The sequence below is a fragment of the Rhinatrema bivittatum genome, chromosome 4, assembly GCF_901001135.1.
Source record: "Rhinatrema bivittatum chromosome 4, aRhiBiv1.1, whole genome shotgun sequence".
Lineage (NCBI taxonomy): Eukaryota > Metazoa > Chordata > Amphibia > Gymnophiona > Rhinatrematidae > Rhinatrema > Rhinatrema bivittatum.
In genome coordinates, this window is record NC_042618.1 from 480,102,877 (window position 1) to 480,125,979 (window position 23,103).

The 23,103-nt window shown below is 51.6% G+C and overlaps 1 long non-coding RNA gene across 2 annotated transcripts; it reads left to right on the plus strand.

Moving 5' to 3' along the window:
* The first annotated feature begins 830 nt into the window (after positions 1-830).
* LOC115089237 lies at positions 831-21,975 on the plus strand. 2 transcript variants are annotated; one of them, XR_003856033.1, is made up of 4 exons: positions 831-869; positions 4,368-4,468; positions 20,371-20,422; positions 20,504-21,975. It is a non-coding gene; the product is annotated as an uncharacterized LOC115089237 (long non-coding RNA). The 2 variants fall into 2 exon arrangements; XR_003856032.1 differs by having other exon boundaries at positions 20,371-20,628.
* Positions 21,976-23,103: the final 1,128 nt, after the last annotated feature.

Consider the following 23,103-nt stretch of genomic DNA (forward strand, 5'->3'; position numbering starts at 1 on the left):
ATCCAGCCTGTGTTCGGCTAACTCGGGAGCAAATGCACTGTCCTCTTCCAAACATTATTAACATTTATGTGAAGAAGGAATCTGCACTGGGCTGGAATTGTCATCTCCCATCCCATCTGGTGACCCATGAGGCCCACATCTAGAAGTCTGGCTGCAGCTTTTGTACAGAATGCATTGTAATTATTTATAGTCTTTGTTGTTAGTGCATGACGAGAGGGCGTGCGCCTGGTTCACTGCCAGACCTCTGCTACAGGGCTACCTAAGTCAGCCTCGCAAAGCAGCCCAGTGCAATGTTCTCAGTCCGGTTCCTGGTTGAGCAGGTACGTTAAACTTGGACAAACTCGTTTGCATTAAACATGAACCCAGTCCAAAGTGGGAGGTATCAGCTAATTGGAGTCTCACCAGGACCGGCCTCAGGAATCATTTGTGCTTGGATATCAGGATTTGTATTCATGCTCTGTACTTAAACTAGAAACATTTGAAAATTCATACTGCCTTTGAATAATTCAAGTGGTTTGAATTTGGATGTTCCACTTAAATGGGAAACAATCCAAGTAAGTACTGATTCTAAAACAAACGTCTGCTAGACTTGAACCATTTCTAAATTGTAACTGTGCGAGTCCATTGAAGTTATTGTGGCTTGAGACCTCATTCCTTCCTTCCACCTGAATGTGATAACTAGGGGCACTCTCTTAAAATCTGGGGACAGCCTGCTTTTGTCGTTTAACTTGCTTTTCGTCCCCAGGTGTAACCTGATCGAGGTGGTGGAGAGTAATGGGAACAGTCACATTGACCAGAAAAGACATTCAGCCAGTTCTTAAAACTCCAGAGCCAACTTCAAAAGCAGCTGCCAGTGCCGCCCTTCCAGAGTAAGGCCACTTCCTGCACTATTTCATGTGATTCCCGAGTGCTTCCCGGAGCATCGCCCCTCCGAGAGGTCTGCTTTTCAGAATGTAATGCATATTCGTCAGATAAAACGTGCATACTTTTGTGTAATGCAAAGGATGGGTGTTGTGGAGATTGGTCACAGGGAGAGACATGTGCAATAGCTAGAGGAAGAGGTGCATGGCCCTGCGCAGAGATGAACTGCACAATGCAGTGGGCATCACCACAATCAGGCATGGAAAGCAGTAATCAGCAGGGATGTGCAGGAAAACCATTTTGTTTCTCCCTCTGACAACTGTGGTCCCCTCACTTCCCCACCATTCCCTCTCTCCTCCCGTTGTGGCCATTGGCAGCATGGGCTTGGCCTAGCCTCTCCTCCATTGGCCAGGAGCAGGATGGGCTTCACCAGCAGCCCTGCACTTCCCTAGAAATCAGCAGGTTTATTCTGTTCCACACACAAATGGGCGTCACCTTAAGTATGAGACATGAGAGCAAGGCTAATTCACTCAGCTATCCAGAAAATGTGATGGCTCAATAACTCCATTGTAAATTGAATCGCAGGAAATTAAAAGCATATATTAGGCAGATGGTAACACAGAAAGCCGAGAGGAATAGCAGAAGTGTGAAACTTGTGAGCCAGCAGGACCAGCTTTACTGTCCAGATTGTCACTTTTCACAAGGTTCAAACCCCTAGAATGAGTAGCTCTAGCTGGACTGTGTGTCCTGTATATGTGTTTGTGTGCATGTATGGTGTTCAGTGAATGTATGTTTGTGAATATGTGAATGTGTGTGTGTGAGTGTGTTATGTGAATGTGTGGTGGTATGAGTGTGTGTGTGGTGGGTATATGTGTGATGTATATGAATGTGTGTGTGTGTGGATATGTGTATGTATATTTATTTCTTTATTACTTTATTTTTAGTTTTTATACCGATGTTCCTGTATAATATACATATCACACCGGTTTACAAGAACTCAAACTAACGCCTCAGTGGGCAGTTTACATTGCAACAAGATAACAAGATAACAGAATAATATGGGGGGGCAGCGGAACTTGGCAGAGGATACAGAGATTAAGCCTAAATAGCTAAAAAGAATATGAATGTATGTGAGTGTGTTATGTGAGTGTGTGTGAGTGTGTTATGTGAATGTGTGTGGATATGAGAGTGTATGTGTGTATGAATGTGTGTGTGTATGTGGATATGTGAGTGTGTATATGAATGTGTGTGAGTGTGTCTGTGTGTGTGGTGTTATGTGAGTGTGCATTTTTCATTGATAAAAGGGAGCAGAGATCTCAAAATCTAGTCATGAATGATTTTGTTCCAATAAAAGGTGTGGTCGTCGCCTTCAGCTTGTCTTTAATCGTTATTTCTGCTTATCCATGTGGAGTACGTTACAATTATTTTTAAGATTTCACAGCTATCTTATATAAGTTGCTTGCATAGGTTTTGTAGTATAGAGGGTAATTTTCAAAGGGATTTCTGTGGGTTAAACAGTGTTTTGTGCAGAAATGGGCCTTTTATAAAATTAGGTAATAACCGTAAGGTACTGCACTGGTTCTTAATACTCCCAGATTAACAAGCATTAACCGTAAGTACTGCACTGGTCTTAATACTCCCAGATTAACAGCATCTTTACCCCCCCTTTTACAGAAAAAACCCCCAGGTTTTTTATTTCCTCCTAAATCCTGGGGCATGACTGACGGCATCTGATGGACGTGCAGGAAGATCTGGAAGTTTTTCAGACTGTGCAGGGCTTCAGGAAAAGCTAGCTGTGATTCCAGAGCTGGATTCTGCCATGGAGATCAGCAAAGCTATAAGGCCCGAGGGCATCATCCACGCCATCTCTCAGAAACAGGATGCGCACAACTGGGTGGCGGTGCAAACAAAAATGCACTTTACTGAAAAGCAAAGTAAAATGTGTCAGCAGTAGAAAAATACAGCTTCTCCTGCATCCTGCATCAATCTGTATGAAAACTGGGTGTTCTCCATGAGAAAATGTCTCTCTTCAGACCTCTCAGGCACATGAGAATCCTTCTCTCGCTCTTGGAAAGTTTGCCAGTGCCTGGTTGGTGTCTTCCATCTCCCAGACAATCGGCCCCTGTGACATTGTGAGGCAAGGCGATCGGCGCCATTTTGAATACTGGCAGCAAATCGCCTTGCCCTCACTATGTCACAGGAGCCGACTGTCGGTACCTGTGACATAGTGAGGGCGATCGGCGATCGGCGCCATTTTGAGTACTGGCATCGGACGGCTGGCATGCAGGAGGTCGCTCCGGACCCCCGCTGGACTTTTGGCAAGTCTTGTGGGGGTCAGGAGCCCCCCCCCAAGCTGGCCAAAAGTCCTGGGGGGTTCAACGGGGGTCCCGGAGCGACCTCCTGCACTCCGGCCGTCCGATGCCAGTACTTAAAATGGCGCCGATAGCCTTTGCCCATACTATGTCACGGGGCTACCGGTGCCATTGGTCAGCCCCTGTCACATGGTAGGAGCACAAGATGGCGCCGGTGACCATGTGACAGGGGCTGACAATGGCACCAGTAGCCCCTGTGACAAGGCTATTGGCGCCATGATGAAACTGGTACTGAGGGTGGTGAGAGTGCAGGGGATGGCTCCCGGACTCCCGCTGGACCACCAGGGAGTTTTGGTAAGTCTTGGGGGGGTCAGGAGGGTGGGGGGTTGTAGTTTAATTTTAATTTTAACTGGGGCACGAATAGAAATCGCCGTATTAACGCATCGGGGCGCCATACGGCCGAATGCAACGTAATCTGCTCCCCGACGAATCCGAATCACGAATGCACGTATGGCGTCCCTCTGCACATCCCTAGCTTTTACTATCCTTAATCACTAAGCCTGATACTTTTGATGTGGCTCCATCGTTGCTCTCTGCTTCCACGGCAGGGGTTAAGGGAACATTGGATTTGGACAGCAACCGAGGGCTCTGACTTTTATGGTCTGGGAAACTGATAAGCATGAGGGTGAACCTGCCCAGTGCAGCAGATACTGGCATAAGCTTCCGGGCGGAGTGGTGCATCATTTGGTCCTTTTCTGCCATCATTTCTATGTTTTCTATGTGCTAATTATTCACCATCGGCATTGCAAGAATACCAAGGCCCATTGTGCATTTTTTATATTCCAACCTTGAGCTAATATAGAAAAGCAGTAAAATCAAATAAATAAGTCAGAATGCTAACCTCCCAGCTTTGACCAAGGTGTCAAAACTTGGAATTGTGACTTCAGTATAAGAGCTAATTAGCCAATTCATTCACAATGTAGCTGCTCCTTCTGTTCTATTACACACATCTTGGATAATTAGAATATGGCTGCAAGCATTAGCAAAGCAAATGAACGTATATAGCTCTCTTCTCTGACTTTGAGCTAACCCTAAAGGCGTGCAGTGGATGCGTCATGTGAAATCATACAGTAAACCTCGCAATTACGCGGCTGGATCAGAGCGACCTGGTTTCCCTTGTTTCATGTTTTCCAGTCAGAACCACGTCTCCTTGATGCATCGGGATCACCACAGAATGCAGGAGCTGAACCTCTATCTGGAGAAGATGTTTAATGGATCGTACGAACTGGCCCCATGTACGTGTTAACATTTCCTCTTCACATTTTACATTTGCAATATTATCTTGTTATACAACACCCGGGGGTTTTATTTAATTGGCTGGGAGGGAGGCATTAAAATAAATTGAAATAATATATTACGAGATTAGGTTGGGATGCCGAGGAGCAGTAGAGCAATTCACACACCTCCTCCTGCAATGGCTTTGCAGAGTAATGCATGCTTCCAATTAAAGAGACATTACAAACCCTTACTGATACTTCACATTTGCACAGACATGATGGGGGGGAATTTTCACAGCAATGGGCTGTTGTAAAACTCAACGTGTCGGGTCCGAATCTAGAATTCACCCAGGCTCCTTGTGCATAAAAGTGCTGATATAACCTAGTGCCGCATGTTCGTTTATGTGCACTAGAGGGAAGCGTTCTGGGGCAGAGTCACCACTTACACACACATTGAACGTACTGCATAGGTTATAGCCCTCCAAAAGAGCAAGGTGTGAATGTGCACGAGGGAACGCGTGTGCATACTTGTGAACCCAGGACTTTCAGAGCATGTACACTCACCTGTGCACAGCGCACTCCCAGCCTTTCCGCTCTGCTGGCTGTTTCAACATTGCCCTCTCCATGTTAGCTCTTACCTTTCAAACTTACTTTTTTTTTCCACATCTTAAGCCCCCATGGAGGCCATGAACAAGAAATCCCTTCCTCCTCCCTGAAGTAGGCGACCTCCAGAGGTCACTTCCCTTTCCACCCCTTGACCCCTGTACAGAAGCCTTGACAAGCGGATATTAGTTGTGGCTGGAAGTTGTCAGTGTAGCGCATTATAATAAAAGCTGCTTTGCATAGCGTATACTTGAATAAATCTAGACAAATACTCGCCAGTTTCATTTCATGTCCCAGTAACGAACGACAATCACAGTAATTGCGTGCGTAATGGAACATGAAAGCCAAAGCTGTCCTCGCAAGCGATGAGGAGCCTTTCGTGCTTCGAGAGCCGTAGGTTTGTCATTTAGAGAAGGAGAGGAGTCTTGTCTTGTTTCAGAACTATCCAGAGAACATAAGGGAAGTACAAACATGACAAAATTATACCTCATTGCAGTGCTAAGTCAAGGAAAGAGCAAAGGGCGGGCATCTCAGCCCCGTCACGCGTGGTGGGACTCTGCAGTCCACAGCAGAAGAGCTCTGACAGACAGACAGACGCCCCGGCTTATCAGATTAATGTCTTCTGCTATTAGATCGTCTGCTCCGGGAAACCCAATTCACGTTCAGTCACCATTCACTGAGTCCACATTCCTAGGCTAGCGGCAAGCAGCGTGATGTCGGCTTCCGCTGCTGCCACTGTGCACCCTGTGCTCTCTTCCTCCTGACAGAGGCTTAGTGTTTATCAGGGGTGGGTCCCGGCCAGACACAGGGCAGCAGGGAGTTCCTGGCATTGCACTGCAGAACCAGCAGCATCAATTCCCCAACCCCCAAATCTCTTCTGCGTTCTGGAGGGAAAGGCGAGCTACATTCAGCTACCCCTGCTATTCCCCTGTCCCCAGAGGTGAGCTACATTCAGCTACCCCTGCTACTTCCCCTGTCCCCAGAGGGCGAGCTACATTCAGCTACCCCTGCTATTTCCCCTGTCCCCAGAGGGTGAGCTACATTCAGCTACCCCTGCTATTCCCTGTCCCCAGAGGGTGAGCTACATTCAGCTACCCCTGCTATTCCCCTGTCCCCAGAGGGTGAGCTACATTCAGCTACCCCTGCTATTTCCCCTGTCCCCAGAGGGTGAGCTACATTCAGCTACCCCTGCTACTTCCCTGTCCCCAGAGGGTGAGCTACATTCATCTACCCCTGCTATTCCCCTGTCCCCAGAGGGTGAGCTACATTCAGCTACCCCTGCTACTTCCCTGTCCCCAGAGGGCGAGCTACATTCAGCTACCCCTGCTATTCCCCTGTCCCCAGAGGGCGAGCTACATTCAGCTACCCCTGCTATTCCCTGTCCCCAGAGGGTGTGCTACATTCAGCTACCCCTGCTATTCCCTGTCCCCAGAGGGTGAGCTACATTCAGCTACCCCTGCTATTCCCTGTCCCCAGAGGGTGAGCTACATTCAGCTACCCCTGCTATTCCCCTGTCCCCAGAGGGCGAGCTACATTCAGCTACCCCTGCTATTCCCTGTCCCCAGAGGGTGAGCTACATTCAGCTACCCCTGCTATTCCCCTGTCCCCAGAGGGTGAGCTACATTCAGCTACCCCTGCTACTTCCCCTGTCCCCAGAGGGTGAGCTACATTCAGCTACCCCTGCTATTCCCCTGTCCCCAGAGGGCGAGCTACATTCAGCTACCCCTGCTATTCCCCTGTCCCCAGAGGGTGAGCTACATTCAGCTACCCCTGCTATTCCCCTGTCCCCAGAGGGCGAGCTACATTCAGCTACCCCTGCTATTTCCCTGTCCCCAGAGGGCGAGCTACATTCAGCTACCCCTGCTATTCCCCTGTCCCCAGAGGGTGAGCTACATTCAGTTACCCCTGCTATTCCCCTGTCCCCAGAGGGTGAGCTACATTCAACTACCCCTGCTACTTCCCTGTCCCCAGAGGGTGAGCTACATTCAGCTACCCCTGCTACTTCCCTGTCCCCAGAGGGTGAGCTACATTCAGCTACCCCTGCTATTCCCCTGTCCCCAGAGGGCGAGCTACATTCACCTACCCCTGCTATTCCCCTGTCCCCAGAGGACGAGCTACATTCAGCTACCCCTGCTATTCCCCTGTCCCCAGAGGGTGAGCTACATTCAGCTACCCCTGCTATTCCCCTGTCCCCAGAGGGCGAGCTACATTCAGCTACCCCTGCTATTTCCCTGTCCCCAGAGGACGAGCTACATTCAGCTACCCCTGCTACTTCCCTGTCCCCAGAGGACGAGCTACATTCAGCTACCCCTGCTATTCCCCTGTCCCCAGAGGGCGAGCTACATTCATCTACCCCTGCTATTCCCCTGTCCCCAGAGGGCGAGCTACATTCAGCTACCCCTGCTATTCCCCTGTCCCCAGAGGGCTGAGCTACATTCAGCTACCCCTGCTATTCCCCTGTCCCCAGAGGGCGAGCTACATTCAGACTACCCCTGCTATTCCCCTGTCCCCAGAGGGCGAGCTACATTCAGCTACCCCTGCTATTTCCCCTGTCCCCAGAGGGCGAGCTACATTCAGCTACCCCTGCTATTCCCCTGTCCCCAGAGGGCGAGCTACATTCATCTACCCCTGCTATTCCCCTGTCCCCAGAGGGTGAGCTACATTCAGCTACCCCTGCTATTTCCCCTGTCCCCAGAGGGCTGAGCTACATTCAGCTACCCCTGCTATTCCCCTGTCCCCAGAGGGTGAGCTACATTCAGCTACCCCTGCTATTCCCCTGTCCCCAGAGGGCTGAGCTACATTCAGCTCCCCCTGCTATTCCCTGTCCCCAGAGGGTGAGCTACATTCAGCTACCCCTGCTATTCCCCTGTCCCCAGAGGGCGAGCTACATTCAGCTACCCCTGCTATTCCCCTGTCCCCAGAGGGCGAGCTACATTCATCTACCCCTGCTATTCCCCTGTCCCCAGAGGGTGAGCTACATTCAGCTACCCCTGCTATTCCCCTGTCCCCAGAGGGTGAGCTACATTCAGCTACCCCTGCTATTCCCTGTCCCCAGAGGGTGAGCTACATTCAGCTACCCCTGCTATTCCCCTGTCCCCAGAGGGTGAGCTACATTCAGCTACCCCTGCTATTCCCCTGTCCCCAGAGGGCGAGCTACATTCAGCTACCCCTGCTATTCCCCTGTCCCCAGAGGGCTGAGCTACATTCAGCTACCCCTGCTATTCCCCTGTCCCCAGAGGGTGAGCTACATTCAGCTACCCCTGCTATTTCCCTGTCCCCAGAGGGTGAGCTACATTCAGCTACCCCTGCTATTCCCCTGTCCCCAGAGGGTGAGCTACATTCACCTACCCCTGCTATTCCCCTGTCCCCAGAGGGTGAGCTACATTCAGCTACCCCTGCTATTCCCCTGTCCCCAGAGGGCGAGCTACATTCAGCTACCCCTGCTATTCCCCTGTCCCCAGAGGACGAGCTACATTCAGCTACCCCTGCTATTCCCCTGTCCCCAGAGGGTGAGCTACATTCAGCTACCCCTGCTATTCCCCTGTCCCCAGAGGGTGAGCTACATTCAGCTACCCCTGCTATTCCCCTGTCCCCAGAGGGATGAGCTACATTCAGCTACCCCTGCTATTCCCCTGTCCCCAGAGGGTGAGCTACATTCAGCTACCCCTGCTATTCCCCTGTCCCCAGAGGGTGAGCTACATTCAGCTACCCCTGCTATTCCCCTGTCCCCAGAGGATGAGCTACATTCAGCTACCCCTGCTATTCCCCTGTCCCCAGAGGGCGAGCTACATTCAGCTACCCCTGCTATTCCCCTGTCCCCAGAGGATGAGCTACATTCAGCTACCCCTGCTATTCCCCTGTCCCCAGAGGATGAGCTACATTCAGCTACCCCTGCTATTCCCCTGTCCCCAGAGGGTGAGCTACATTCAGCTACCCCTGCTATTCCCCTGTCCCCAGAGGGTGAGCTACATTCAGCTACCCCTGCTATTCCCCTGTCCCCAGAGGGATGAGCTACATTCAGCTACCCCTGCTATTCCCCTGTCCCCAGAGGGCTGAGCTACATTCAGCTACCCCTGCTATTCCCCTGTCCCCAGAGGGTGAGCTACATTCAGCTACCCCTGCTATTTCCCTGTCCCCAGAGGGTGAGCTACATTCAGCTACCCCTGCTATTCCCCTGTCCCCAGAGGGTGAGCTACATTCAGCTACCCCTGCTATTCCCCTGTCCCCAGAGGATGAGCTACATTCAGCTACCCCTGCTATTCCCCTGTCCCCAGAGGGTGAGCTACATTCAGCTACCCCTGCTATTCCCCTGTCCCCAGAGGGTGAGCTACATTCAGCTACCCCTGCTATTCCCCTGTCCCCAGAGGGTGAGCTACATTCAGCTACCCCTGCTATTCCCCTGTCCCCAGAGGGTGAGCTACATTCACCTACCCCTGCTATTCCCTGTCCCCAGAGGGGAGCTACATTCAGCTACCCCTGCTATTCCCCTGTCCCCAGAGGGTGAGCTACATTCAGCCTACCCCTGCTATTCCCCTGTCCCCAGAGGGCTGAGCTACATTCAGCTACCCCTGCTATTCCCCTGTCCCCAGAGGGCTGAGCTACATTCAGCTACCCCTGCTATTCCCCTGTCCCCAGAGGGCGAGCTACATTCACCTACCCCTGCTATTCCCCTGTCCCCAGAGGGCGAGCTACATTCAGCTACCCCTGCTATTCCCCTGTCCCCAGAGGATGAGCTACATTCAGCTACCCCTGCTATTCCCCTGTCCCCAGAGGGTGAGCTACATTCAGCTACCCCTGCTATTCCCCTGTCCCCAGAGGGTGAGCTACATTCAGCTACCCCTGCTATTCCCCTGTCCCCAGAGGATGAGCTACATTCAGCTACCCCTGCTATTCCCTGTCCCCAGAGGGACGAGCTACATTCAGCTACCCCTGCTATTCCCCTGTCCCCAGAGGGTGAGCTACATTCAGCTACCCCTGCTACTTCCCTGTCCCCAGAGGGTGAGCTACATTCAGCTACCCCTGCTATTCCCCTGTCCCCAGAGGATGAGCTACATTCAGCTACCCCTGCTATTCCCCTGTCCCCAGAGGGTGAGCTACATTCAGCTACCCCTGCTATTCCCTGTCCCCAGAGGGTGAGCTACATTCAGCTACCCCTGCTATTCCCCTGTCCCCAGAGGGTGAGCTACATTCAGCTACCCCTGCTATTCCCCTGTCCCCAGAGGGTGAGCTACATTCAGCTACCCCTGCTATTCCCTGTCCCCAGAGGACGAGCTACATTCAGCTACCCCTGCTATTCCCTGTCCCCAGAGGGTGAGCTACATTCAGCTACCCCTGCTATTCCCCTGTCCCCAGAGGGTGAGCTACATTCAGCTACCCCTGCTATTCCCCTGTCCCCAGAGGATGAGCTACATTCAGCTACCCCTGCTATTCCCCTGTCCCCAGAGGATGAGCTACATTCAGCTACCCCTGCTATTCCCCTGTCCCCAGAGGGCGAGCTACATTCAGCTACCCCTGCTATTCCCCTGTCCCCAGAGGATGAGCTACATTCAGCTACCCCTGCTATTTCCCTGTCCCCAGAGGGCGAGCTACATTCAGCTACCCCTGCTATTCCCCTGTCCCCAGAGGGCGAGCTACATTCAGCTACCCCTGCTATTCCCCTGTCCCCAGAGGGTGAGCTACATTCATCTACCCCTGCTATTCCCCTGTCCCCAGAGGGCGAGCTACATTCAGCTACCCCTGCTATTCCCCTGTCCCCAGAGGGCGAGCTACATTCAGCTACCCCTGCTATTCCCCTGTCCCCAGAGGGTGAGCTACATTCAGCTACCCCTGCTATTTCCCCTGTCCCCAGAGGGGAGCTACATTCAGCTACCCCTGCTATTCCCCTGTCCCCAGAGGGTGAGCTACATTCATCTACCCCTGCTATTCCCCTGTCCCCAGAGGGTGAGCTACATTCAGCTACCCCTGCTATTCCCCTGTCCCCAGAGGGTGAGCTACATTCAGCTACCCCTGCTATTTCCCTGTCCCCAGAGGGCGAGCTACATTCATCTACCCCTGCTATTCCCCTGTCCCCAGAGGGTGAGCTACATTCAGCTACCCCTGCTATTCCCCTGTCCCCAGAGGGCGAGCTACATTCAGCTACCCCTGCTATTCCCCTGTCCCCAGAGGGCGAGCTACATTCAGCTACCCCTGCTATTCCCTGTCCCCAGAGGGCGAGCTACATTCATCTACCCCTGCTATTCCCCTGTCCCCAGAGGGTGAGCTACATTCATCTACCCCTGCTATTCCCCTGTCCCCAGAGGGCGAGCTACATTCAGCTACCCCTGCTATTCCCCTGTCCCCAGAGGGATGAGCTACATTCATCTACCCCTGCTATTCCCCTGTCCCCAGAGGATGAGCTACATTCAGCTACCCCTGCTATTTCCCCTGTCCCCAGAGGGTGAGCTACATTCAGCTACCCCTGCTATTTCCCTGTCCCCAGAGGGTGAGCTACATTCAGCTACCCCTGCTATTCCCCTGTCCCCAGAGGGTGAGCTACATTCAGCTACCCCTGCTATTCCCCTGTCCCCAGAGGGCGAGCTACATTCAGCTACCCCTGCTATTTCCCCTGTCCCCAGAGGGTGAGCTACATTCAGCTACCCCTGCTACTTCCCTGTCCCCAGAGGGCGAGCTACATTCACCTACCCCTGCTATTCCCCTGTCCCCAGAGGGTGAGCTACATTCAGCTACCCCTGCTATTCCCTGTCCCCAGAGGGCGAGCTACATTCAGCTACCCCTGCTATTCCCCTGTCCCCAGAGGGTGAGCTACATTCAGCTACCCCTGCTATTCCCCTGTCCCCAGAGGGCGAGCTACATTCAGCTACCCCTGCTATTCCCCTGTCCCCAGAGGGCGAGCTACATTCACCTACCCCTGCTATTCCCCTGTCCCCAGAGGATGAGCTACATTCAGCTACCCCTGCTATTCCCCTGTCCCCAGAGGGCGAGCTACATTCAGCTACCCCTGCTATTCCCTGTCCCCAGAGGGCGAGCTACATTCAGCTACCCCTGCTATTTCCCTGTCCCCAGAGGATGAGCTACATTCACCTACCCCTGCTATTCCCCTGTCCCCAGAGGGCGAGCTACATTCAGCTACCCCTGCTATTCCCCTGTCCCCAGAGGGATGAGCTACATTCAGCTACCCCTGCTATTCCCCTGTCCCCAGAGGGTGAGCTACATTCAGCTACCCCTGCTATTCCCTGTCCCCAGAGGGATGAGCTACATTCAGCTACCCCTGCTAATTTCCCTGTCCCCAGAGGGGAGCTACATTCACCTACCCCTGCTATTCCCCTGTCCCCAGAGGATGAGCTACATTCATCTACCCCTGCTATTCCCCTGTCCCCAGAGGGTGAGCTACATTCAGCTACCCCTGCTATTCCCCTGTCCCCAGAGGGATGAGCTACATTCATCTACCCCTGCTATTTCCCTGTCCCCAGAGGGTGAGCTACATTCATCTACCCCTGCTATTCCCCTGTCCCCAGAGGGTGAGCTACATTCATCTACCCCTGCTATTCCCCTGTCCCCAGAGGATGAGCTACATTCATCTACCCCTGCTATTCCCTGTCCCCAGAGGGTGAGCTACATTCAGCTACCCCTGCTATTCCCCTGTCCCCAGAGGGCCGAGCTACATTCACCTACCCCTGCTATTCCCCTGTCCCCAGAGGGTGAGCTACATTCAGCTCCCCCTGCTATTTCCCCTGTCCCCAGAGGGCGAGCTACATTCAGCTACCCCTGCTATTCCCCTGTCCCCAGAGGGTGAGCTACATTCAGCTACCCCTGCTATTCCCCTGTCCCCAGAGGGCGAGCTACATTCAGCTACCCCTGCTATTCCCCTGTCCCCAGAGGGTGAGCTACATTCAGCTACCCCTGCTATTCCCCTGTCCCCAGAGGGCGAGCTACATTCAGCTACCCCTGCTATTCCCCTGTCCCCAGAGGGTGAGCTACATTCAGCTACCCCTGCTATTTCCCTGTCCCCAGAGGCTGAGCTACATTCAGCTACCCCTGCTATTCCCCTGTCCCCAGAGGGATGAGCTACATTCAGCTACCCCTGCTATTCCCCTGTCCCCAGAGGGCTGAGCTACATTCAGCTACCCCTGCTATTTCCCTGTCCCCAGAGGGTGAGCTACATTCAGCTACCCCTGCTATTCCCCTGTCCCCAGAGGGCGAGCTACATTCAGCTACCCCTGCTATTCCCCTGTCCCCAGAGGGTGAGCTACATTCAGCTACCCCTGCTATTCCCCTGTCCCCAGAGGGCGAGCTACATTCAGCTACCCCTGCTATTCCCCTGTCCCCAGAGGATGAGCTACATTCAGCTACCCCTGCTATTCCCTGTCCCCAGAGGGCGAGCTACATTCAGCTACCCCTGCTATTTCCCTGTCCCCAGAGGGTGAGCTACATTCAGCTACCCCTGCTATTCCCCTGTCCCCAGAGGGCGAGCTACATTCAGCTACCCCTGCTATTCCCCTGTCCCCAGAGGGTGAGCTACATTCAGCTACCCCTGCTATTTCCCTGTCCCCAGAGGGCGAGCTACATTCAGCTACCCCTGCTATTTCCCTATCCCCAGAGGGTGAGCTACATTCAGCTACCCCTGCTATTCCCCTGTCCCCAGAGGGTGAGCTACATTCAGCTACCCCTGCTATTCCCCTGTCCCCAGAGGGCGAGCTACATTCAGCTACCCCTGCTATTTCCCCTGTCCCCAGAGGGTGAGCTACATTCAGTTACCCCTGCTATTCCCCTGTCCCCAGAGGGTGAGCTACATTCAGCTACCCCTGCTATTCCCCTGTCCCAGAGGGTGAGCTACATTCATCTACCCCTGCTATTCCCTGTCCCCAGAGGGTGAGCTACATTCAGCTACCCCTGCTATTCCCTGTCCCCAGAGGGTGAGCTACATTCAGCTACCCCTGCTATTCCCCTGTCCCCAGAGGGCGAGCTACATTCACCTACCCCTGCTATTTCCCCTGTCCCCAGAGGATGAGCTACATTCAGCTACCCCTGCTATTCCCCTGTCCCCAGAGGGCGAGCTACATTCAGCTACCCCTGCTATTCCCCTGTCCCCAGAGGGCGAGCTACATTCAGCTACCCCTGCTATTTCCCTGTCCCCAGAGGGTGAGCTACATTCAGCTACCCCTGCTATTCCCCTGTCCCCAGAGGGTGAGCTACATTCAGCTACCCCTGCTATTCCCCTGTCCCCAGAGGGTGAGCTACATTCAGCTACCCCTGCTATTCCCCTGTCCCCAGAGGATGAGCTACATTCAGCTACCCCTGCTATTCCCCTGTCCCCAGAGGGTGAGCTACATTCATCTACCCCTGCTATTTCCCTGTCCCCAGAGGGTGAGCTACATTCACCTACCCCTGCTATTCCCCTGTCCCCAGAGGGTGAGCTACATTCAGCTACCCCTGCTATTCCCCTGTCCCCAGAGGGTGAGCTACATTCAGCTACCCCTGCTATTCCCCTGTCCCCAGAGGGTGAGCTACATTCAGCTACCCCTGCTATTCCCCTGTCCCCAGAGGGTGAGCTACATTCATCTACCCCTGCTATTCCCTGTCCCCAGAGGGTGAGCTACATTCAGCTACCCCTGCTATTCCCCTGTCCCCAGAGGGTGAGCTACATTCAGCTACCCCTGCTATTCCCCTGTCCCCAGAGGGCGAGCTACATTCAGCTACCCCTGCTATTCCCCTATCCCCAGAGGGTGAGCTACATTCATCTACCCCTGCTATTTCCCTGTCCCCAGAGGGTGAGCTACATTCACCTACCCCTGCTATTCCCCTGTCCCCAGAGGGTGAGCTACATTCAGCTACCCCTGCTATTCCCTGTCCCCAGAGGGTGAGCTACATTCATCTACCCCTGCTATTTCCCTGTCCCCAGAGGGTGAGCTACATTCAGCTACCCCTGCTATTTCCCTGTCCCCAGAGGGCGAGCTACATTCATCTACCCCTGCTATTCCCTGTCCCCAGAGGGTGAGCTACATTCAGCTACCCCTGCTATTTCCCTGTCCCCAGAGGGTGAGCTACATTCATCTACCCCTGCTATTTCCCTGTCCCCAGAGGATGAGCTACATTCAGCTACCCCTGCTATTCCCCTGTCCCCAGAGGGTGAGCTACATTCAGCTACCCCTGCTATTCCCCTGTCCCCAGAGGGTGAGCTACATTCATCTACCCCTGCTACTTCCCTGTCCCCAGAGGGTGAGCTACATTCATCTACCCCTGCTATTCCCCTGTCCCCAGAGGGTGAGCTACATTCATCTACCCCTGCTATTCCCTGTCCCCAGAGGGTGAGCTACATTCATCTACCCCTGCTATTCCCCTGTCCCCAGAGGGTGAGCTACATTCATCTACCCCTGCTATTCCCTGTCCCCAGAGGGTGAGCTACATTCATCTACCCCTGCTATTTCCCTGTCCCCAGAGGATGAGCTACATTCAGCTACCCCTGCTATTCCCTGTCCCCAGAGGGTGAGCTACATTCAGCTACCCCTGCTATTCCCCTGTCCCCAGAGGATGAGCTACATTCAGCTACCCCTGCTATTCCCCTGTCCCCAGAGGGCGAGCTACATTCACCTACCCCTGCTATTTCCCCTGTCCCCAGAGGGTGAGCTACATTCAGCTACCCCTGCTATTCCCCTGTCCCCAGAGGGTGAGCTACATTCAGCTACCCCTGCTATTCCCCTGTCCCCAGAGGGATGAGCTACATTCAGCTACCCCTGCTATTCCCCTGTCCCCAGAGGATGAGCTACATTCAGCTACCCCTGCTATTCCCCTGTCCCCAGAGGGCGAGCTACATTCAGCTACCCCTGCTATTTCCCCTGTCCCCAGAGGGTGAGCTACATTCAGCTACCCCTGCTATTTCCCCTGTCCCCAGAGGATGAGCTACATTCAGCTACCCCTGCTATTCCCCTGTCCCCAGAGGGCGAGCTACATTCAGCTACCCCTGCTATTCCCCTGTCCCCAGAGGGCGAGCTACATTCAGCTACCCCTGCTATTCCCCTGTCCCCAGAGGGCTCGGTTGGTACCTGAGGCAATGGAGGGTGAAGTAAGCTGCCCAAGGTCACAAAGAGCAGCACTGGGAGAAGGAGGATTTGAACCCTGGTTCTCAGCCTGAATGCAGGCAGGAAGCATTCAGGAGAGGTGGAGGGGTACAGGAGCAGGTCTCTTCCAGTCCTAGTCCCGGGTGGTCCTTTGCACGGTGAAGAGGACAAGCCTTCCTATTCAGATGAGCGAGCTAGCGCGTGGGGACTGCAGGGTCTCCCAGTTGGGTTGTGATCCTATAGCACACAAATTGAGCATTAATCCAGGGCTGACGCATGTCCCTCGCTTTACTTTCATCAGCCTGTTCACCGAGAAGGCACTTTGAAAATCAAAAGATTAGAGCGTGCTCAGCTACGGTAAATATGAGAACAATCCTGCTGCTTATGTTTCATTATTGAACATGTTAAGCCCAGAGGCTCCCTGACTTCTGCTCCACTTCTCAGTCGTTCATAGTGTTAATCCCTTCTCTGTGTCACTGTTCTAGAGACGCGGTAATTTAAGGACAGGCAGTGATCCTGCCTTCTGCGGCCACCTTCTCAGCTTTTAGTGATAGGCATGCAAGAGATTTCACTGCCTTGATGGCTTCTGGAAAATGCAAAAGTCACAATTGCTCTACACCTGCCTTGCAAAGCTCTCAGACTCTGCTGCTCAGCAGCTTGCATTAGGATTTGGTTTTTATATCAATTCATTAAAAGTGATCACCGGATCTGATTGTACCGGATTTTCTGGGACGCTTCTGGACAGCACTGTCAAATACGTGCGCAGAGGAATCTCCAGCTACTCGTGATATTTTGAAACTCTTTGATCTGAATGCAGTCCTGAATGTGATTTGCTTTGAAGTGTCACAAATAAAAAAGCTTGAGATAAAGCAGGAACCATTAAGGGAGTGAGACATCTTCCTGCCTGCTGCAAAGGCCGAATGAGGCCGGATTTAAGCCTAGACATCATAGGCACGTGCGCTGGGCTCAGTGCCGAGGCCAGGTCACGTGGCACCTACAGCCCTCACCCGAACACACCAGCAGGAGCGGGAGACTCTGATAATGTAGGCGGCTTTGGTTTGTATTTCCACCCAGCAGTTTCCTGCTGCTCCTTTGGGCTTACAGCTCAGTCGGAACCAGCACGGGGATCCTGGCACCATGAACCTTCACTCAGACACTGAACTGGAAACCCCAAGAAGCCAGATTCTGCCTGCCACGCCATGAAAGAGGCACAGAAATACATGTCCTCCTGAACTGTGCAAAATAACAGACATCCCATCCTGAGCTGCACATTCCCAAAGTTGACCTAATCCATCCACTAAACTGAATATAAAATGCTTTGTTTTTTCTACCCTGGCTGCCTGGACTTTAATTTTTCTAATCACTTTGGTCCTCATCTCTTTATACTGCTTCCTCTTCTTGGTCTCCTAACTCCTTTACAGGGTCTCCTGTCATTTTCTATTTCATCTCTCTCCTCCTCTCTTCTTCAGTTCCTCCCCTACATCTCCGGCTTCATTCTCTTTATCTCTGCCTCTCTATCCACTCTTCTAAATTTCATCCCCCTTCTCTCCCTCCTACAACTCCCCACTTCTCACCACTATTGCTCTCCCTCAGTCCTTCCTCTCCCCCTCTCTGAGTTGCTCCTTTTACCATCTCCAGCTGTCTGGCCTCCTTGTCTTTCCCCTCAACAGCTGCATCCTTTTTCTCTTGAAACCCCTCACCCCCATCAATCATAATAGTAAAACCAAACCATACTAATAAACAGAAACAGCTGACAAAATGGTATCCAATAATTGAAAACTCATATATAACATTTCCAAATGGCAATAAAATATTTCAAAATAGAAGATGCATCAAATAATAACCAATAATTACAACTAATAAGGATTAATAAATCCCCCTCTTTCCAGGGATTTATTACACACAAACTTTCTCCCCTCTCTCTCTAACACACACGCTCATTCACTCTCTCACTCTCACATGCTCACACTCTCATACACACACACACTCATTCACTCTCTCACTCTCACATGCTCACACTCTCATACACACAGACACTCATTCACTCTCTCACTCTCACATGCTCAGTCACACACACATTCACTCTCTCACTCTCACATGCTCAGTCACACACACACTCATTCACTCTCTCATTCTCACATGCTCACACTCTCTCTCACACACACACACACACACACACTCATTCACTCTCTCACTCGCACATGCTCAGTCACACACACACATACTCATTCACTCTCTCACTCTCACATGCTTAGTCATACACACATGCTTAGTCACACACACACACTCATTCACTCTCTCACTCTCACATGCTCAGTCATACACACACACTCATTCACTCTCACATGCTTAGTCATACACACACACATACACACACACACACACACACACTCATTCACTCCCTCACTCTCACATGTTCAATCATACACACACACACACACTCATTCACTCTCTCACTCTCACATGCTCAGTCACACACACACGCACACACACTCATTCACTCCTTCACTCTCACATGCTCAGTCATACACACACACATACACTCATTCACTCTCTCACTCTCACATGCTCAGTCACACACACATGCACACGCACTCATTCACACAAGATGGCGCTGGCCATCCATTGCTCCTACCATGTGATAGGGGCCAACCAATGGCACCGGTAACCCCTGTGACATAGTAAGGGAAAAGGCTATCGGCTCCATTTTGAATACTGGCAGCCAGTGGTGCGAGTGCAGGAGATCGCTCCAGGACCCCCGCTGGACCACCAGGTTTTTGGCAAGTCTTGGGGGGGGTCAGGAGGGTGGGGGTTTTAGTTAGTTTTGTTTAAATTCGCTCCTTAAGATGGGGAAAAATTCGGTAATGATACGTTGCATTCGTGGGGGTTCGCTATGCGTTTCGCGAACCCATGAATGCAACAAATAGGGACCTATATGTTGCGGAATGCGCATTCGTTCAAAACGAATGCACACCCCTATCAATTATAGCATGCAATTGAGTGCTGACAAAGTACCAGCTGAGGGACTCCCAATCCACCCCTCAGCTTATGTCTATACAAGACTCTCCTCCCTACCCTGGGTGGCTTCCTTGATTTTGTACTTTTAAGTAATTTTATCACCATGATCTTGCAGCTGCCTCCAGCAGGCGATAGTGCAGGATACAAATGTTTTCTATAAATGCATAATTCTGTAGGAGAAATGAGGACATGAGAATGTCCCACCTAGGTCCCCTCTGCTGCCGAGATGCCACTGGCTCATTCTCAGCTCTGGCCTGGAGCCCCACCCTGCTCGAGGAGAGGAGGAGGAGGAGGACACCAGCTGTACATGGGGGGGGGAGTGGGGGGGGGCTGTTCTATCAGGGTGCCCTCCACAGCATGGTCACTCCTGTCCCAGTTCTCATCCTGTGGCAGGGAGGCATGTGAAAGAGAATTGCACCTCAGTCAGGTGCCGAAATAACATCACTTCCATGCCTCTCTCCATGTGGCTGGCACCATTGGTGGGGCAGCATTCTTCTTGCCCTTTGCATTTGCAGTGGCAAATGTTTCCATGGAGGGGGGAGGCAGGAGGGGCCTGGCTTAGCCCAGTTGGGTAGGCCCAGGCCCCAAGGCTTTCATAGGGATGGAAGCTGGTTTGAAAGGCCTCAAAGAGTATTTCTTATTCGTTTTTTTTAATGAAGCAAAATTCCCCCAAATTTTAGGGTATTCATGGGAAAGGCTATTTTTGGTTTGTTCCATTAGAAACAAACTTAAAATGGTCTCATTCGTCCCATTTTACCTATTCGGGTAAAACAAATTCCCATCCCTATTCAGTGGATTCCCTAAACACCCAACTGCGAATCAGAAGGAGCGAACCAAACAGCCCTTCCCGCCTTACCCGTGCAGCGATACTGGAGAGAAGGCCCAGATGTAATGTGAGTTCCAGGCCAACACATGTTTGCATATTGCAGACGACAGACAAGATGTGCTGAGCCTGAAATGCCACTGAAAGCTCTGCTGCATCTCCTAGGCCCGAGGTTTTCATGACCCTTCTGGTTCTCATACCGGTCAGATCTCGCACTAGGTTGGCTGTGCTTGCTTTTGCACTCTTCCGGTGGGTAAAATTATCAACACAGCCTGTAGAAGTAATGCTGGTGATATCTGCCCCTGACGTTCATGAGATTTTCCAAAGCACAGCAGTAAAAGTCTTCTGTTGTCTCTTCTAAATACAGCCGGGCAGCCCTTTCACAGAAATTCTTCGTTTTTGTTTGGGTTTTTTTTTTCCAGAATGAGCAGATCCTCAGCTTTTTCCTTGACGAAGCCAAGCATGAGAACTCTGGTGAGCTGTCCTTGGTGGACCTTGGTATGTACGTAGCTTAGGGTCACCAGTGCTTCTAGTAATGGTAATGTAACTCCGCAGGAACGAGCCACAAGCCATGAACCTCATCTAATCTGCAAAAGTCCTGAGCCACAGAAGTAGCCCAGGGGCAGAAGATTTTCAGTCCACAACACTTTTTTTCCCCTTCATGCAAGGAAAAAAAAAAAGGGAATATTTGTGCTGGTTGGGGGAGACGCTGGGCTCTGTCCTGTGGAAATCCCCTCCTCTGTACCCGAGAGCTTCGCAGTCTGCACAGCAATGATTATTCTTATGTTTTTCTTTTACCCGTCCTTTTATTAATAATTTTATTTTATAATGACTATGTTATTGTATTTTAACTACCATAATTTATTGTTGCTTTTATGATTTTATGACTTTATGATGTGAATCGTTGTGATGTTTCTTGCAAATGACGGCATCCAAAACGTTTAAAGTAAATAAATAAATAAATAAATAAATAAATAGAATAAACCCAAGACTTTTAATGGGGGTGGGAATCTTCCTCCAGTCCTTGGTGTTTGCAGACATGCGGGTACGTCCGGCTGGCGAGGGGGCCGGTGGGGCCCCTGCACAGATCTCCAGCTGCCGTCCCTGCCGCTTTCTGGATGCGAGGGGAGGTCCCATCACAGGGAGGGAGCAGCACTTCTCAGCAGAAAGAGCCATGAAAGCCTCCCAGCTTCAAACGATTATCTTGCCTGTTTCCTGGCCATGCCCCTGCCTTTCCTGCTCACATCCCCAGGTCTCTTTTCTTCCAACCAAAAAGATTTTATTACTCAAATATTTGCAATTCCATGGAATCCAAGGTGCGCACATCATGATGCATTCCCCATGTGTTTCCTGGTATCTTCTTTGAGCTATTTATCTTGTCTTCATAATTAAGATGTAGCGTGGAGATAACGTCTCACGTTTCTGATAACAAACAGGGCAGCAATGCCCCAATTTGCTTAGGTCAAACGTGGCAAGGGATCAGTCCAGGAGGAGAAGTAAATGGCAATAACTGTTCTGCGTTTTGACTGGAACAAAACTCTGCAGTGAGAGCTGCTCTTAGCAGCTGCTTGGGACACATCTCTTCCAGCCCTATCGGACATCGTGTCTGTCTGTCTGTCTCCCCACCTCCACCCCACTCTAAGTTTCATCCTTTTCATTCAGATTTCTGCCCAGCGACCCCTGGCTCACGCTTCTCACGTGCCCTCACATTCTCAGGATTTAGAAACTGTTCTTCCTTGGGGAAGAGGAGAGGGGTAATTACGTAACTGCCTTGATAGATTCAATGTCAGTTACCGGTGGACTTCACACTAATTTATAAAGGGGAAATTCTGTGCATACTCTGTCTCTGAAAACTCTCGCAGTGACACTGCCCAGCTGATGTGTGCACAGAAGTGCAAACTCCTGCTCCCAGGAACTGCGGGGAACACTGCCTAGATAGAGGCCCGCAGGCTGGGGCACTATTCAAACCCTGGAAATGGCTTTGGGGGTAATTTTGTAACAGCCTTCATAACTTAGGGGCTGATGCAATACAGAGGGCTCAGCTGAGCGCACTGTTTAACCCACTGTTGGACGCGGGTTAAATAGGCGCTAATCCACCCCTAACGCAATAGGGGGAGTAGCGCCTATTTAACGTGTGTCTGACGCAGAGTGAATGAGTTAGCGCTCATCACGTGCAAATGCATCTGAATGGGGCTATTACTCATTCACTCCAAATGCAAAAAAATACATGTGCATCTCAGACGCACATTTATCACTCAGCTATTAACGCCTGCCTGGAGCAGGCGTTAATAGCTGAACGCACTGAAACAAAGTACAGAAAAGCAGAAAAAACTGCTTTTCTGTACTTTTTTAAAAGTAGAAAAAAAAATCTCTGCTGGCCGCTTTGAAGACCAACGCCAATATGCTCGGTATCGGTTTTCATCCCCGGCAATCGCAACGTCAGGTGGAACCGGTAACCGTGGGGTCGCCGGTAACCGTGGGGTCGCCTTAGCAAGGAGGCACCTCCTTGCTAGCACGACCCCCTAATTTGCGTATTGCATGGCACCCCCCCCCCCCTTGCGGGTGCCATGCGTGCGTTAAGAAAGCGGGCGCTGAAAAGTCAGCACCCGCTTTCAGCGAATAATATTGCATCAGCCCCTTAGAAAACCCATGCCTACCTTTGGGGGATCCAAGATGGCCGCCGCGTGATACTGTTGGTGAAGTCGCTCTCTCCTTGATTTCTTTGAATATTTTTTTGTTATAATGCCGCACTCCAAGAGAAAGTCCAAACATAGAGAAGTAATTGCCTCATCATCGCCGGTATCGGAGGATGGCCAGACGAGGATTGAGTCTTCTCTACCATGGTAGCAAGGGAAACGCCGGTAGAGGAGGCCGCTGCAAATGCCGATGTAGGTTGTCAGCATTGCTGGCCGATGAGGTCACACTTAATCACCGGCACACCGATGACCCCTCCCCAACTCCGGTTCCACCTGATGTTGCGATTGCTGGGGTAAGTCCTCAAGGACTGGATTTTTTGCCTGGATTTTTTGCTGATTTAAAAAATGTTAAACTGAGTGACTTACCCAGGAGCAGTGAAGAGGGGGAAATGAAGGCCATCGAGGAGATGGTGAGAGGGAGCACGGCAGGAAGGTAAAAACTGGCCCAGAAATCTGTTT